The sequence below is a fragment of the Macaca fascicularis genome, chromosome 6 (genome assembly GCF_037993035.2).
Source record: "Macaca fascicularis isolate 582-1 chromosome 6, T2T-MFA8v1.1".
Lineage (NCBI taxonomy): Eukaryota > Metazoa > Chordata > Mammalia > Primates > Cercopithecidae > Macaca > Macaca fascicularis.
In genome coordinates, this window is record NC_088380.1 from 64,189,863 (window position 1) to 64,203,340 (window position 13,478).

Consider the following 13,478-nt stretch of genomic DNA (forward strand, 5'->3'; position numbering starts at 1 on the left):
AATGGCACTGCTGCATGACAATATGCATAGTATTGACAACCAGGGAAGTTTCCCTAAGCTTTAGTGTTCAGAGAGGTTTTATTGGAGGTTCATTACATAGGCATGATTGATCAAATCCTTGCCCAAATGCTTGAACTCAATTTCCAATGCGTCTTCTCTCCTTGGAAGTGGAACTGATGCCACCTGGTTCAAAGTTCCAACCATCTCATCATGTCTTTGGTCTTCCTAACATGGCCAGCTTCCATCCTGAGTCATCGCATTAGCACAAACCATCAGATATGCTCTAAGGGGCCCACCTTGAAGAACAGAGACACTTCAATCACTTGGGAAACTCCATGGGTTTAAAGATTACCTCTCAGGAACCAGAAACCAAGGTCAGCCAAATTCTTTATCACACAATGTTTGTTACATAATAATAAAGTATTATTTATCCATAAATAGTAATCACATACCACTATGTCCATCTACAGTGCACATCCAGAAACACTCACAGAAAACTAGATGTTAAAAAAAGATAAGTTGGCTGGATGCAGTGGCTCACACCTATAATCCTCGCACTTTGGGAGGCCAAGGCAGGTGGATCACCTGAGGTCAAGAGTTCGAGACCAGCCAGGCCAACATGGCGAAACCCCGTCTCAACTAAAAATACAAAAATTAGCCTGGTGGTGGCAGGTGCCTGTAATCGCAGCTACTCAGGAGGCTGAGTCAGAAGAATTGCTTGAACCGTGAGGCAGAGATTTCAGTGAGCCGAGATAGTGCCACTGCACTCTGGCCTGGACAACAGAGCGAGACTCCATCTCAAAAAAAAAAAAAAAAAAGAGTAAGTTAGAGTTTTTAATATCATTTTCAAGCACCCTTGTATAAAACCAGTGGAAAACTCTCCAGATACCCCACAAAGCTGACAAAAAATAGTGCATACCAACTGAAGCCATGTCCACCTGTCACCCCTGGCCCTCTTAAAACTTTTATTGGCATCTCACTTTCCCCTTGACATTCCTTCCCTCTTTTGCCCTTATTGGCTCCCCCAATTTTGCTTTTCAAATCAGTGGTTTCATTGCCACCAAAGTTAAACATAGTGCTAAGGCCAGTATGACGGGGTCATTTTTATATAGCACTCATCAAAACACCCATGTCAAAATATCATTTTTTTATTAGTAAGCAATAGAGCAACAAATATTTTGACCTCCTATTCTGTCCATAACCTCATCTCTGATCAAATTCCTTCAGTCAACTTTAGGCCCTCTCTGAATTTCACAGGGTTTGATCCTAATCATGACATTTTTGGTAGATTTGCCGCCTGGTATTCAAGGAGTTAAGTGTAATAAAAACTAGCTGTGCTCTCCACCCCAAGCCCAGAACTTCCTAATTACATATCAAATATTTAAGCAACTTGAAAACATACTTTGTTATCATTTAAATTATTTCCTTATCATTCTGTTTTTTATAAACTCTGAATTTTAAATATGTATATCAATATGGTAATTTATGTAAATCTTTGCCTTCATATTTTATATTGTGGAAATGAGTGCTTTCTGAATTGACAGAGCAGAGTTTTACATCCTATGACCCTATAAAATGCATTGAAAAGTACCAAATATGATTTCATTTATGTGGCAGATAAGACAGCTTCTTGTGGGAAAAATTTCCTTAAGCTGGGAGGAGAATTTCTTTTTTTAATTTTTTTTTTTTAATTCCCTCAATTTAAAGCCAACAAAGATAGGGATCTGGGAGGGAATGAAAGAGGCAGAAAGGAGTGCATGTGACAGCGGAGTTCTTAATTAAAGCTCCATTTTGAGAAGGAAAAGTGGCACCAGGCTGGGGATTCTGAGTCTGGTGAGGAGAGCTGAGAATGCTTTGCAAACCCTTAACTGATGTGCCTTGCCTCAAAGTTAGAGAAATCTAACAGACCCAAATACTGTGCAACCTTGAAAATTTGACAATACTTAACTTTTCTCAGCCTTAATTGACCATCTTATAAATGGCAAAAGAATTCCTAACTTACAAGGTGGCCATGAGGAATAGAGGAGAAAAATCTAATGTACCTGGCATCATGGGGTAGGCATTGTTTTTTGTTTTTGTTTTTAAGATAGTAGTTCACAATCCAGACCACACATTAGGGTCTCCCAGAGATCTTTTAAAGGCATATTTATCTTCTATGCCAATTCAATCACAATCTCTGCCATTGTGACCCCAGCATCAGGATTTATTATTATTATTATTATTATTATTATTATTATTGTACTTTAAGTTCTAGGATACATGTGTAGAACATGCAGGTTTGTTACATAGGTATATATGTGCCATGGTGGTTTGCTGCACCTATCAACCCGTTATCTAGGTTTTGAGTCCCGCAGGCTTAAGGTATTTGTCCTAATGCTATCCTTCCCCTTGCTCCCCACCCCCCAACAGGCCCCGTGTGTGATGTTCCCCTCCCTGTGTCCATGTATTCTCTTTGTTCAACTGCCACTTATGAGTGAGAACATAGGGTGTTTGATTGTCTGTTCCTGTGTTAGTTTGCTGAGAATGATGGTTTCTAGCTTCATCCATGTCCCTGCAAAGGACACAGCATCAGGATTTTTAAAAAATCTCTCCAAGTGGATTGTAACACATTACACATAGTCATATTGAAAAATGAGAGCTTTTACCAAGGTAATTTTTTGGTCACATATTATTGGAATTGAACTTTCATGTAGAGTATTAATAAAACATTCTTGGAAAATACACAAATGGATCTTACGTAACTTCCTAACCTTTCATATAGCTGGATTTTGCAGAACTATTTTCTTATGCCCTTACCTCTATGGCCAATACATTAAAATTTGGACTGGATCTTAATGTTAATTGTTTGCCAGTGTGTTTTCAGAAATTTTGTGATTCACATAGACACATGGCATAGAGTCTGTGTATGGATCAGGAATTCAAACTGAAGTGTTTGGGCCAACAGGATTCATATAACAAGTCCTGGTCATCATGTACAAGGACAAGACCTGCAGTGAAACCAGCTGCTTTCTGAGGCAGGGTTGTGTTGTAGGCACTGTCTCAAGATGAGAAAGACAGACATCAACTCATGGGTTGAATCAAGTAGTGCCCCTTGGAAAAAATAACAAATGCAATGATGAGAAGTTGTTTCTATCAAAGATTTCTCATCAGTGCTGCCTCTGCAAAGGTTCCTGGGACCCCTTGACTATCTTATTAATGGAAGTAGACAAAGAAGGACTTATATGGAGAAGGCTTCTGCATGCCTGGGGTAAATATATCTGCAAACATGCAGTCATTGTCACACAATTCACTGGCGGTATATGACATCTCCAACTAATTCAGTCGAGGACAGCTTCTCATGAGCATGAGCAGCACCTGGGGAGGTCTTTTGAAAAGAAACCGCAGTGCATATGTGCCCCCACCCACCCCTGGCTTCATTTTTCTCTTTGATGAGATAACTGCATAGAAAAGAGGCAAGGCCATAGTTTCTGAACTTTGAAAGCTTCTGAATTGGCATAGGGGAATGGTCATGTTTGTGGTTTTTCAAATATTATAACGTTTTTTTTAATAACATGAATATGATGTCCACAGTATGTTGAAGATAGCATACAAGGTTCTGTTATGTTTCTCTGGAGAACAAAAACAAAACAAAAGATCCTATTCAACCAACAAGGGCTTTGTGTATTTGTTTGCTTGCAATTGAAGGGTTTTGCCATGGCAATCACTGTGAAAGACGTCAAAATGAATTATAACCTATTCTCTCCGATTTCAGTTTTTTCGGGGGAAATAAGACATGTAGTGCCCTGGTCACCAAGCCATTATTGGGGAATCAACCTTTGTCCCTAGGATTGCCTTTTTGGCCTGTCTCTCAGCCTTTGCCTTTCCTCTCTGCCTTCCATGTTGCCAGGACTTTCGTGTTACCCTCTGACTTTTAAAACCCCCACTCCCCCAGACCAACTGTTTAGAAAGTAGATGGGGTATAATAAGCCCAGGTACCTTTCTTCGTTCTGACCCACCAGACCACAAGTTGTTATTCAAATGGATGGTGCTCCCTGATACTTCCATTCTTCCATCAGAACAAAGGGCTCCTTTCCTTATTGCTGGCATCTATAGTCCTCCTTGTCCCCTAAAGCTCACCTCAGACACATCTCCTTCTTGATAATGAGAATAAAGTCCTGGCGGAGGCCAACCACCGGGCAGGTATTTATTAAATGTTAGTTATCTTTCCTTCTTCCTGATCTCCTGGCCAGGATCAATTGCCTCTTCAGTGCTCCCTCAGCACTGTCCCTTATATATCTTACAAGCACTTATTTTATTCTACCTTGTATTATCAATGTTTACTTTTTCCTTTATTGTACTTTGCTATAAAATTCTTGATAGTTGAATATGAATTAAATTTATCTTCATATTACCCAAGGATATTTCAAAGAACCTTATACTTAGGCACTCAATTAATATTCAATTGACGAATGAATGAATGAATGAATGAGGAAAATGCCCAAGCCCAATCTTATCCTACATAAGTTCCCCTCCTACAGAGTTTTCTTCTTATCTAATAGTCCCTTTTAGCTGATTGCTTTGATACTTTCCAGAGACTAATCAAATTAAAACAATTCACAGAATGTGTAAGTTGATAATTTATTTGATAAGGTAGATGGGAACATTTGCACTCACAAAGGAGTTTTATATCCTCAAAGTAATCTCCAATTTCTGTAGGACTGATGATGAATGTAAACAGAAGGGTCTTTTTGTTCCTTGCTGAAGCAAAGGAACAAAACAAAAACCACCTCTCACTCCAGACAAAGTCAAGAACCTCCCTGTGAGTAGTCTGTGAGGGAGCCAACATTGTTCTGTGCATTATCAGGCACTCTACGCTTTTTATCACCTTTCCAAAGAGCTCTACCAGTACTTGGGGCTTCAGGACAACAAAGAACATCACTCAGGGGAGAGAGAATGGGTTATATGCTGAATATTTTAACTGAGAAGGAGGCAGCAGCTAATGGAGAGGGTCTTGCACATATATGCACATACACGTAGCCATCCTTATGATATTCTAGAGAACTACATGTGGGAACTTGAGCTTAACATTGAGGACTTTGATTTATGACTTCTCATTAGCAGCCACTACACATCGATGTGATTTAGCTCCATCTTGCATAATAATTAACTCATCCATAAAGTGCATGTTTGACAGCTAGACTGGAAAGCAGTATTTGTTTCATGCTACTGCTGCACCTGCAGAGAGAATTCATGTGATTTTTCTAAAATCAAGAATCTCATGTGTATCTTTCTGAAATAGGAAACAGTTTCAGAAAGTTGTTTTGCAAATCAAATGTGGTAACATATTCTGAAAATTTTTAAAGCTGAAACACCTTGCAAGTGTAAAGATATTTATTATTTTAATAATTACTGTTGATATTTTATTGATTCATATTTCTAGATCAGAAAATTGCTTGATTGGTTCCTTGAGCTTGATGGCTAAGTTGTCCATCAGGAGACACATCCCAAAGCTAGCTAGAAGGCTGTGGAAACTAGGACTGAAGCAGCAGACTTTTAACATTCTTAATTATTCTGCCAGAAACTTTAAGTTCTCTCATTCCTCTCAGGAATTAAAACATACCCTGAATATAGACAGCTTTTACTGATCCAGAACCAACAACAAAACCTTCTACATTTTTTTCTAACATTATTTCTGACCAAATCTGTTTTTAATACAGTTGTTAAACAATAATAAGCATAGATTATGATAATATTTGAAATACCTTTAATAGATCTTTTACTAAAGTTGCTAGATATAGCAAATAAAACTATAAACTGTCCAGTTAAATGTTAATTTCAGATAAATGATGAATAAATTTGTGGTATGAGTATCCCTATGCTATATGTGGAACATATACTAAAAATTATTTATAGTTCATCTAAAATTCAGATGTAACTGAGTGTCCTCTATTTTATTTGGTTATCCTACTTTTTAGTATATACACAAACTAAGAATAGTAGAACGTTTGTGAAAGCACTCACATTCTAACATTTCTCCATTAAACTTCCCTTTCACTTCTTTCTACCATCTGCCTCTTTCCTTTTCTGCAGGTCACAGATGGTAACCAAAAACATGCTATTATTTAGTCAAAATATTTATTATTTCTGGCAAGAGCAAGGGAGCTTCCAAAGGCTGTGGCGAGAAACTCTTACAAAAAGAATTGCACAATGTGGGTTCATTGCTATCTGTACCAGGGTGCCAAACCACCTACATTATTATTATTCTTTCTCTCTCTCTGGAGATATGAATGTGTGTGTGTGTGTGTATGTAATATATTGTAAATATTCAGTCAATATTTATTTTCCATAACAGCGAGGATTACAATTAAGACCTTAAAATAAGGGAAAAAAATACCTAAGGTTTAAATGATTCTAAATGAGATTTTATATTGCCTGTGCCCAATCCCCCTCCTTATTAAATAAACACATTAATTCTTATAGGCATTTAAATAGTACATTTAGAGTCATCTTTGGGGAAAAGAAAAAAGAGTCTGTGCTGTTGCTGCAGGTGGCCATGAAGATAACTGCTGTATGAATGGCAAAACGTAACAATGATAAAATGTGTGTCCGGGAGGTGGAGAACTTTTCTGCTATCTTTTTCACTCCCATCCTCAATACTTGTTGTTAATATAGTGGAAATAAAAGAATTCTTAAAAAGCACATAAGCGATTCCACATTACCCAGAAAGAATTTCAAGGGGGGAAATGATCTATCAATCTAGGGAAAATACAGGCAAAACACAAGAACAAGAAAGATAATCGACGCCTTAAAGCTTAAAACTGTGCGTATTTTCTCATTGTGTTTATCCTTGATGTTTTAATTATGTACCTGCCTTTGTGTCTTTCTTTCCACTAGGCTGAAAATTCCCATGAAGTCATAAGAACCTTGCCTCATTTTTGTTTGTTGCTATTGTCTAGCATAGTGCCTGATTCATTGTGCATGCAGTAATTATCTCAAAAAGTCTGAGAACCATTGCTGTAAAATAGAATATAAATGAATTGGGAGATAAAACTACTCAACTCTTTAATTTGGGGAAGAATCATACCTCTAATTTCATTGGCTTGCTTGTAGCTCCAACCTTATATTTCTTAAAGACCCATAGAGGGGTGTGTATGTGTATGTGTGTGCGCACGTGCATGCGCGTGCTTATCTACCTTCCAGAAATGACATGTGTACATATGAAATAATATGTCCTAGATATTCCTTTAGGAAGAATTTAGAACAAAGTATAGGAAATCATTATGAGGTAGAGATGTCTAACCGTCCATCAAGTTTATGCTCCTCCTTCTATAACATAGTTACTGGGAAGTGGTTGCAGTCAATGGCTACATTTCTCAGCTTCCCTTGCACATAGGTAGGCCATGGGATTAGTTCTCACCAACAATGCTAGCCAAAGTAAGTATGCCATTATTTACAGACCATGGCAGTTAAGGAGTGAATTTTCTTTCTCCATCCCTGTTTTCCTCTTTTAATAAGCTTGGTGCAGAATGTTTGAGGCCATATAGTAAAGACAGTAGACCCAGAAAATTGAAAAAATCTCACTTTCTAGAATCACCCCTGAAAAGAGAGCCTCCCCCAATGCCATCAAACATAAACATTCATTTGGGACACTGTACACAAGAAGTAAACCTCTATCATGGCCTCACTCCTAATATAGTTTATCAGTAGAATTTTACTTTGCACCTATTCACTTTTCTTCTATTGTCTAATCTCTAGAAGCAGTAGTTTAGACTATGTATTCTTACATTCTGCCCTTCACCATTTTTCTTTCATAGTGTTTAGAAAAGTCCTCATATTAAGAAATTGTGATTTTTAAAAAATTTCAGTGTGATCGGTTCTGTGTGAATTTTGTTTTCACTGAACATTTATCTAATATCCATTATGTGGAGCACACATTCTGCTAGGCCTTGGGAATGAAAATTGATTAGCTGATGAATTCACAAAAGGAAAAGACATATAAAGGATTAATTACAAGAGAATGCAATAAAAATATTACAACAATATGAATATGTCTCTAGGAGCAAGTAGAGAATATCATTGTCTTTACTTGAAGCAGAAGATAAAGGCTTCACAGGGAAGGTGACATTGAGTTAGGTCTTACAGGATAAATATGGGGTTTGTCAAAGGATATGAATAACTGTTTACAACTTTTAAATATCTGTACAAAGGCAGAATACTGCTTTTAATATAAATATAATGGTTTGTCATATTAAAGTTTGTCATATTCATCAAAAATAACTTTCCATTGTTTTAGCCTTTTGCTGAATAAAGTTTTCAGTTATTAACTTTGTTATTAATTTTTTTTTTGTTTCAATAACCATGCTTTAGCCTTACAGCTATTTTAGTAAAAGAAGCAACAACAACAACAAAACATGATCTAAATCACATCCTAATTTTTATTAAGTTTGAGAATATTTTTAAAAAATCATTCTTTAGTCTACCCAGAATTTATGGTTGCATGTACAAATAAACCAGTATTTATTTAGAGTATGAGATGTCATTCATTATTATTGTATGTGTTAGCCATTTCTTATTTATCTGTTATTCTATTTCATACTGTATTATAATTTATTAAACTTATAGTATATTCACTTTCATCATTCTAGTTTTGTATTTTTAACCCATGTGAAACAATTTTGAAACTAGTGTTTTATAATATGCTTTTCTATATTACAGGGCAATCTCCTCAGTCTTAGTCTTCCCTCTGACTCTTCTCAACTAATACAGTGTTCATTTTGGCAAGGGACCAATTCCCAAAAACCAGAAGTTTAAAAACAAATAAAATAAACAAGAAGGAATTGAGAGGTTTAAAAAATAAGGAAATAGTAAGATATATGGTTGGTACTTCTTATTTGCTATTGTGAGTGCTTCAGGGGCAGCTATCTCATTTTCCTTCTTAACTCTCTTTAAGACTTAGGAAAATAAATGCATGATATATGTGTTGAATTGAATCATTGCCTGGCCTTGGCCCATTTCTTTGAGTGTCAGTAACTCTACTTAAAAATCAGCTGAGGAAGAGTTGCATTCAGCCACTGTTTAAAATAGACATAGAAACTCTAAGAAATAGTCATTAGAAAACACTAAAACCCTTAGATTAATGAGGTTTTGAAATAGAAGAAAAGAAATTAGGTCTCTGACTCTCTTGAAAACTATTGGGTATAAGATTTCACTCTAGATTCTATATATATGGAAATGATTCCCCCAGTCAGTAGAGTCTTATTAATCAGATTGCAAATGTTTCACTTTTTACCTTATGTAGTTTATTGTAACTCATTTCTTCATTTTAAAAGAAAGATGTGCCATCATGTATCCTTCCTTCCTTCCTCCCTCCTTCCCTCTCTCCTTTCCTTCCTTCCTTCCTTCCTTCCTTCCTTCCTTCCTTCCTTCCTTCCTTCGTTCTTCCCTGCCTCCCTCCCTCCTTCACTCACTGCCTCCCTCCCATTCATTTAGAGATGGAGCCTTGCTCTGTTAGCCAGGCTTGGAATGCAGTGGTGTGATCTTGGGTCTCTGTGACCTCCACCTCCTGGGTTCAAGTGATTCTTACTCCACAGCCTCCAAAGTAGCTGGGACTACAGGTGCCCATCTCCACACCCGGCTAATTTTTGCATTTTTAGTGGAGACGGGGTTTCACCGCGTTGGCCAGGCTGGTCTGGAACTCCTGGCCTCAAGTGATCCACCCGCCTCAGCCTCCCAAAGTGCTGGGATTATAAGCGTGAGCCACCGTGCCCGGCCCCATCATGTATTATTCTTGACCATTTACTCTATTTTTACATCTGCTTCTAGAACTATGCATAACCAAGAAAAAATAAAAGTTTGAATCATAGTTATCATAGTTGAGACAGAAATCCAAAAGTAGAATTGAGAAGTATTGTTTTTGTTCACTGCCATGTCTCCAGTATCAGAGCAGTGTTTGAAGACACATAGTAGACACTTAGTAAACATTTGTCAAGTGATCAAAGTTGAGTCAAGTATGAGTCACAGCCAGCAGAGCAGCTCACTGAGGAGCAATCATGGGTCTAAGTCAGGGAGCCTGAGTGGAAATCAGAAAGCAGATCGTAGATAGATTAGGGCCAGAGGCTTGGATGGAAGCCATGAACATGGTGTGTAAAGGAGAGGGAGATAGACTCCCTGGCTTTATAAAGACTGGCAGGATAACATCTGCATATTGGATACAAAGAATATTTGTGATTTTCATTGTCATATGGCTAAAGTCCATTTTTTGAAAGTACATTGACATCATAAAATAACTGTTTAGTGTAATGACTTCTAGTCATGTTAGTCATATTACTTGAATGAAGAGCATATTTTGACTGAGTTGGCTTTTTATCTGATAAAAGAAAATATTTCATTGTTTATCAGAATGCTGAATTAAATCTGCTGTTTCAGTAGTTTTAAATAAAGCTATGAATTAATGACTTAAATGTAGATCAGAGAATTGTTGATTTTCCTTCATTTGAAGCCTCTCAAACACTGCCTTTTAAGCTATACATAAAAAAGGAGGGGCAGAGTTCAGCACAATACAGTATGCAAGTAGATACAGAAATCAACTTTTCAGACTCAGTAGGATTTTTTTCTGACTCGGGGAGATAAATGTATTTAGAATTTCAGACTTGCATAAACTGTTAACAAAATTATTACAGAGATGCAAAAAAAATTATTCTTTAACTTACACTATGGCACGTAAGCTACATTCAAGATAACTACGTACTGAAATCACTTCTTGAAACTATTTAGTAATTTTAATTTCCTGAACTCTGTAACCATTTGGCAACAAATCTGTTGACTAAGCAGTATCCCCTACCAGAAGAAATATTGGCCCTAATTCACAAAATATTACTTCTATAATTTAACAATAGAACTGCAGTTCAGTGCTTGGAAAAGACCAAGCTATCAGCCCCTAATTATATATAAGGGATTTAGGAATACAGCCAACCATGAAAACTCCCAGCAAGACTGTGTCCCAAAGGAATATCCTTGAAAACAAATTCTAGGATTGCTTTAGGCAGAATAGATTAAGAACTACAGTACAGAAAACTTATTGAGTCAATGACAGAAAAAAAAAAAAAATCTGCAAAGAGAAAGACATATTCTGTGTTAAACATATGAATAAGTTCATCTTGAACTCTTTAAGGTTTTGTGGTGTATTATCAGTGATTTGAGTCAATGGAAATTCTCAATAGTTGGCCTTTTTGCTTGATTACAAATGACAATCTGATTGCTTATGGACTTTCTCCAGCTATTAAATGAAGTACCAAATAAATAGATATTGCAGCTTTGGGGAAAATATAGATATCTGAAATTCCTTTACTTTGCTCAATTTTGTTACTTTTCATCTACTACCTAAAATGCAGATTTATTCATCAGTTCAAAATAGAGTATGCTATTTGAATAATGTAATCATACACCAGCTTGCCTAAAAGATTAAATTATGGAAATTCACTCCCAATCTGAAAATAGTTATTGATGATCTAACTACTTGTAATGAATTAAGCTTATGACTGCTTTATGACAGTTGGAATGAGAGCCATTCTTTCAGGATCCCAGGCAGGGTCAGTTTTAGCAGAGACCTTAAAGAATGAAAAGGAATCATTAAAAAAAAATCTACCTTGCTATCAGAAAAATGGTTAATAGGATGTTTTGAGCCTGTTTAAACTTCCTCCAAGATTCATAAATATTCATTGAATCAATTAGTTATTTGAAGCTTAATGTTTTGCTGCTGAATGAAAATAATTATCTGCTAAGGTGGGTGTCCTGTCTGGAGCCTGCATTTATTTTTAAATGTGTCAAGGAAATTAATGGGGATTATCAGCTTGATCTTTCTCTATGTAGAGGCATTATTTAGCTGAATTAACTTTCTCTGACCCTGCAAAACCAAGAGAGATCTCAATGAGATATATGCTGTTTCCTTATTCCCGAATCATAGATCTTAAGAAGCAGTTATTTCTTAAAAGTAAATTTTAAGAAATGCCAAGTAAATCCCCCTCATTTATAAATACATAAGTAACCCTTCACTTATCCAGAATCTGGATTTCCAAAACTTCCAGTTTCCCTGAACTCGATCCAGAAGTAATCCTGCACATAATCTACCTCCCTCAACAACAGTAGTCTTTCAACTCATAAAGAAACTCCGGAGCATCCGGAAAGGTCAGCGTTAAGGAGGGGGAGAGGCCAACTGGAAAGAAATGCCTGCAGTTAGTTCCACCACTGTCTTTGCAGGAAGAGGAGGGAAAGGAGAGCCCCCACCTACCAGCCCTGCCCCTGAAAGATACAAAGGCAAGCAGCATGGGAGAAGTTACAAGAGACAAGAATAGAACCAAGGGAATGGTAGACAAGCAGGAGTTCTGTAGGCTGGTGGTGTCTGGGATGAAATGGCTGTCTCAGGGCAGACAGAACAGTTGTATACAGGGGGATCTGGAGGCAAGAACCACTTAGCCTGCGGTGGGACCCTTGCCTTCTCATGTCTCCAAACCGTAGCCCTTTAAATATTGCAACTTGTAAAGGTTTAATTTTCTGTGTTGAGGGGAAGGGAAGAATAATTGCTTGCCAACATTAGTGGGCCAAGACGTGTCAGATACTGCTTTCAGCTTGGGTTCAGGGGGTTGGAGGTCAGAGACAGGATTAGGTGGAGGGGGGAGATTCTTCTGTTTGAGAGGGGGAGAGAAGTATACCAACATTTTAGGAAGCTTTACATCACAAAAGGTTTAAATTTTGGCACTTATAGGGTTAGCCCTCATTTCTGTTATGTGAAGTGAACTGTATAATTCACTCTCTCTCTCCCTGGTTGAGACTTGTGCTTTACAACACAATTATTATACTGCCTATGTCATTAACAAAGGTCTTGTGGAAACTGTCACTAAACAATGTATGTAACCAAAACAATATAATGATTGTGGTCTGGCTACCATTGTCAGAAGGGCACGCTCCTTACTGTAGGGGCTAAGTCTTGTTTTTGTTTCTAGTTCAGCCTTTCCTAACCTAGGTACCTTGCATATATTAGGCATTAGGTAAATGCTTGCCAAAATGAAAAGAGGTCAAGGTCAGTGTCACACTCAGCATGAATGTGGATACAGCCCAGGGCCAGTTTAGTAAGGAGGGCAGGAGGAGAGGTAACTTTTGCCTTTGGGAGGCAACATCCACTCCCCGACACACTGAAAGTGGGAATTACCCAATTATCCAATTACTGCAGACCAAGTAGAGACAGGACAAAAACTCATACAACTATACCAGCCAGAAAGAGCCACAGCACCAAAGAGGAACCAGAAATAAATGTTTATATCATGCTCAATCTCTTAATATTTTGTGCCTTCTTGAACTAAAGAAAACTGAGACACAAAAAAGGAGTAATAAATTGTATTTGCATACAACATCTTATGTAACATTTATTAACTGAGCACCCCTTTGTGACCACCTCCACGGCTTCAGCATCGTCCAGAGAGCTACATCTTAAATCTCCTTATTTT

The 13,478-nt window shown here is 37.3% G+C and overlaps 1 protein-coding gene across 2 annotated transcripts in view; it reads left to right on the forward strand.

Moving 5' to 3' along the window:
• RAB3C (RAB3C, member RAS oncogene family) overlaps positions 1–13,478 on the forward strand; it is a 293,496-nt gene that overhangs the window by 167,983 nt on the left and 112,035 nt on the right. The gene's annotated exons all lie outside the window — the stretch shown is intronic.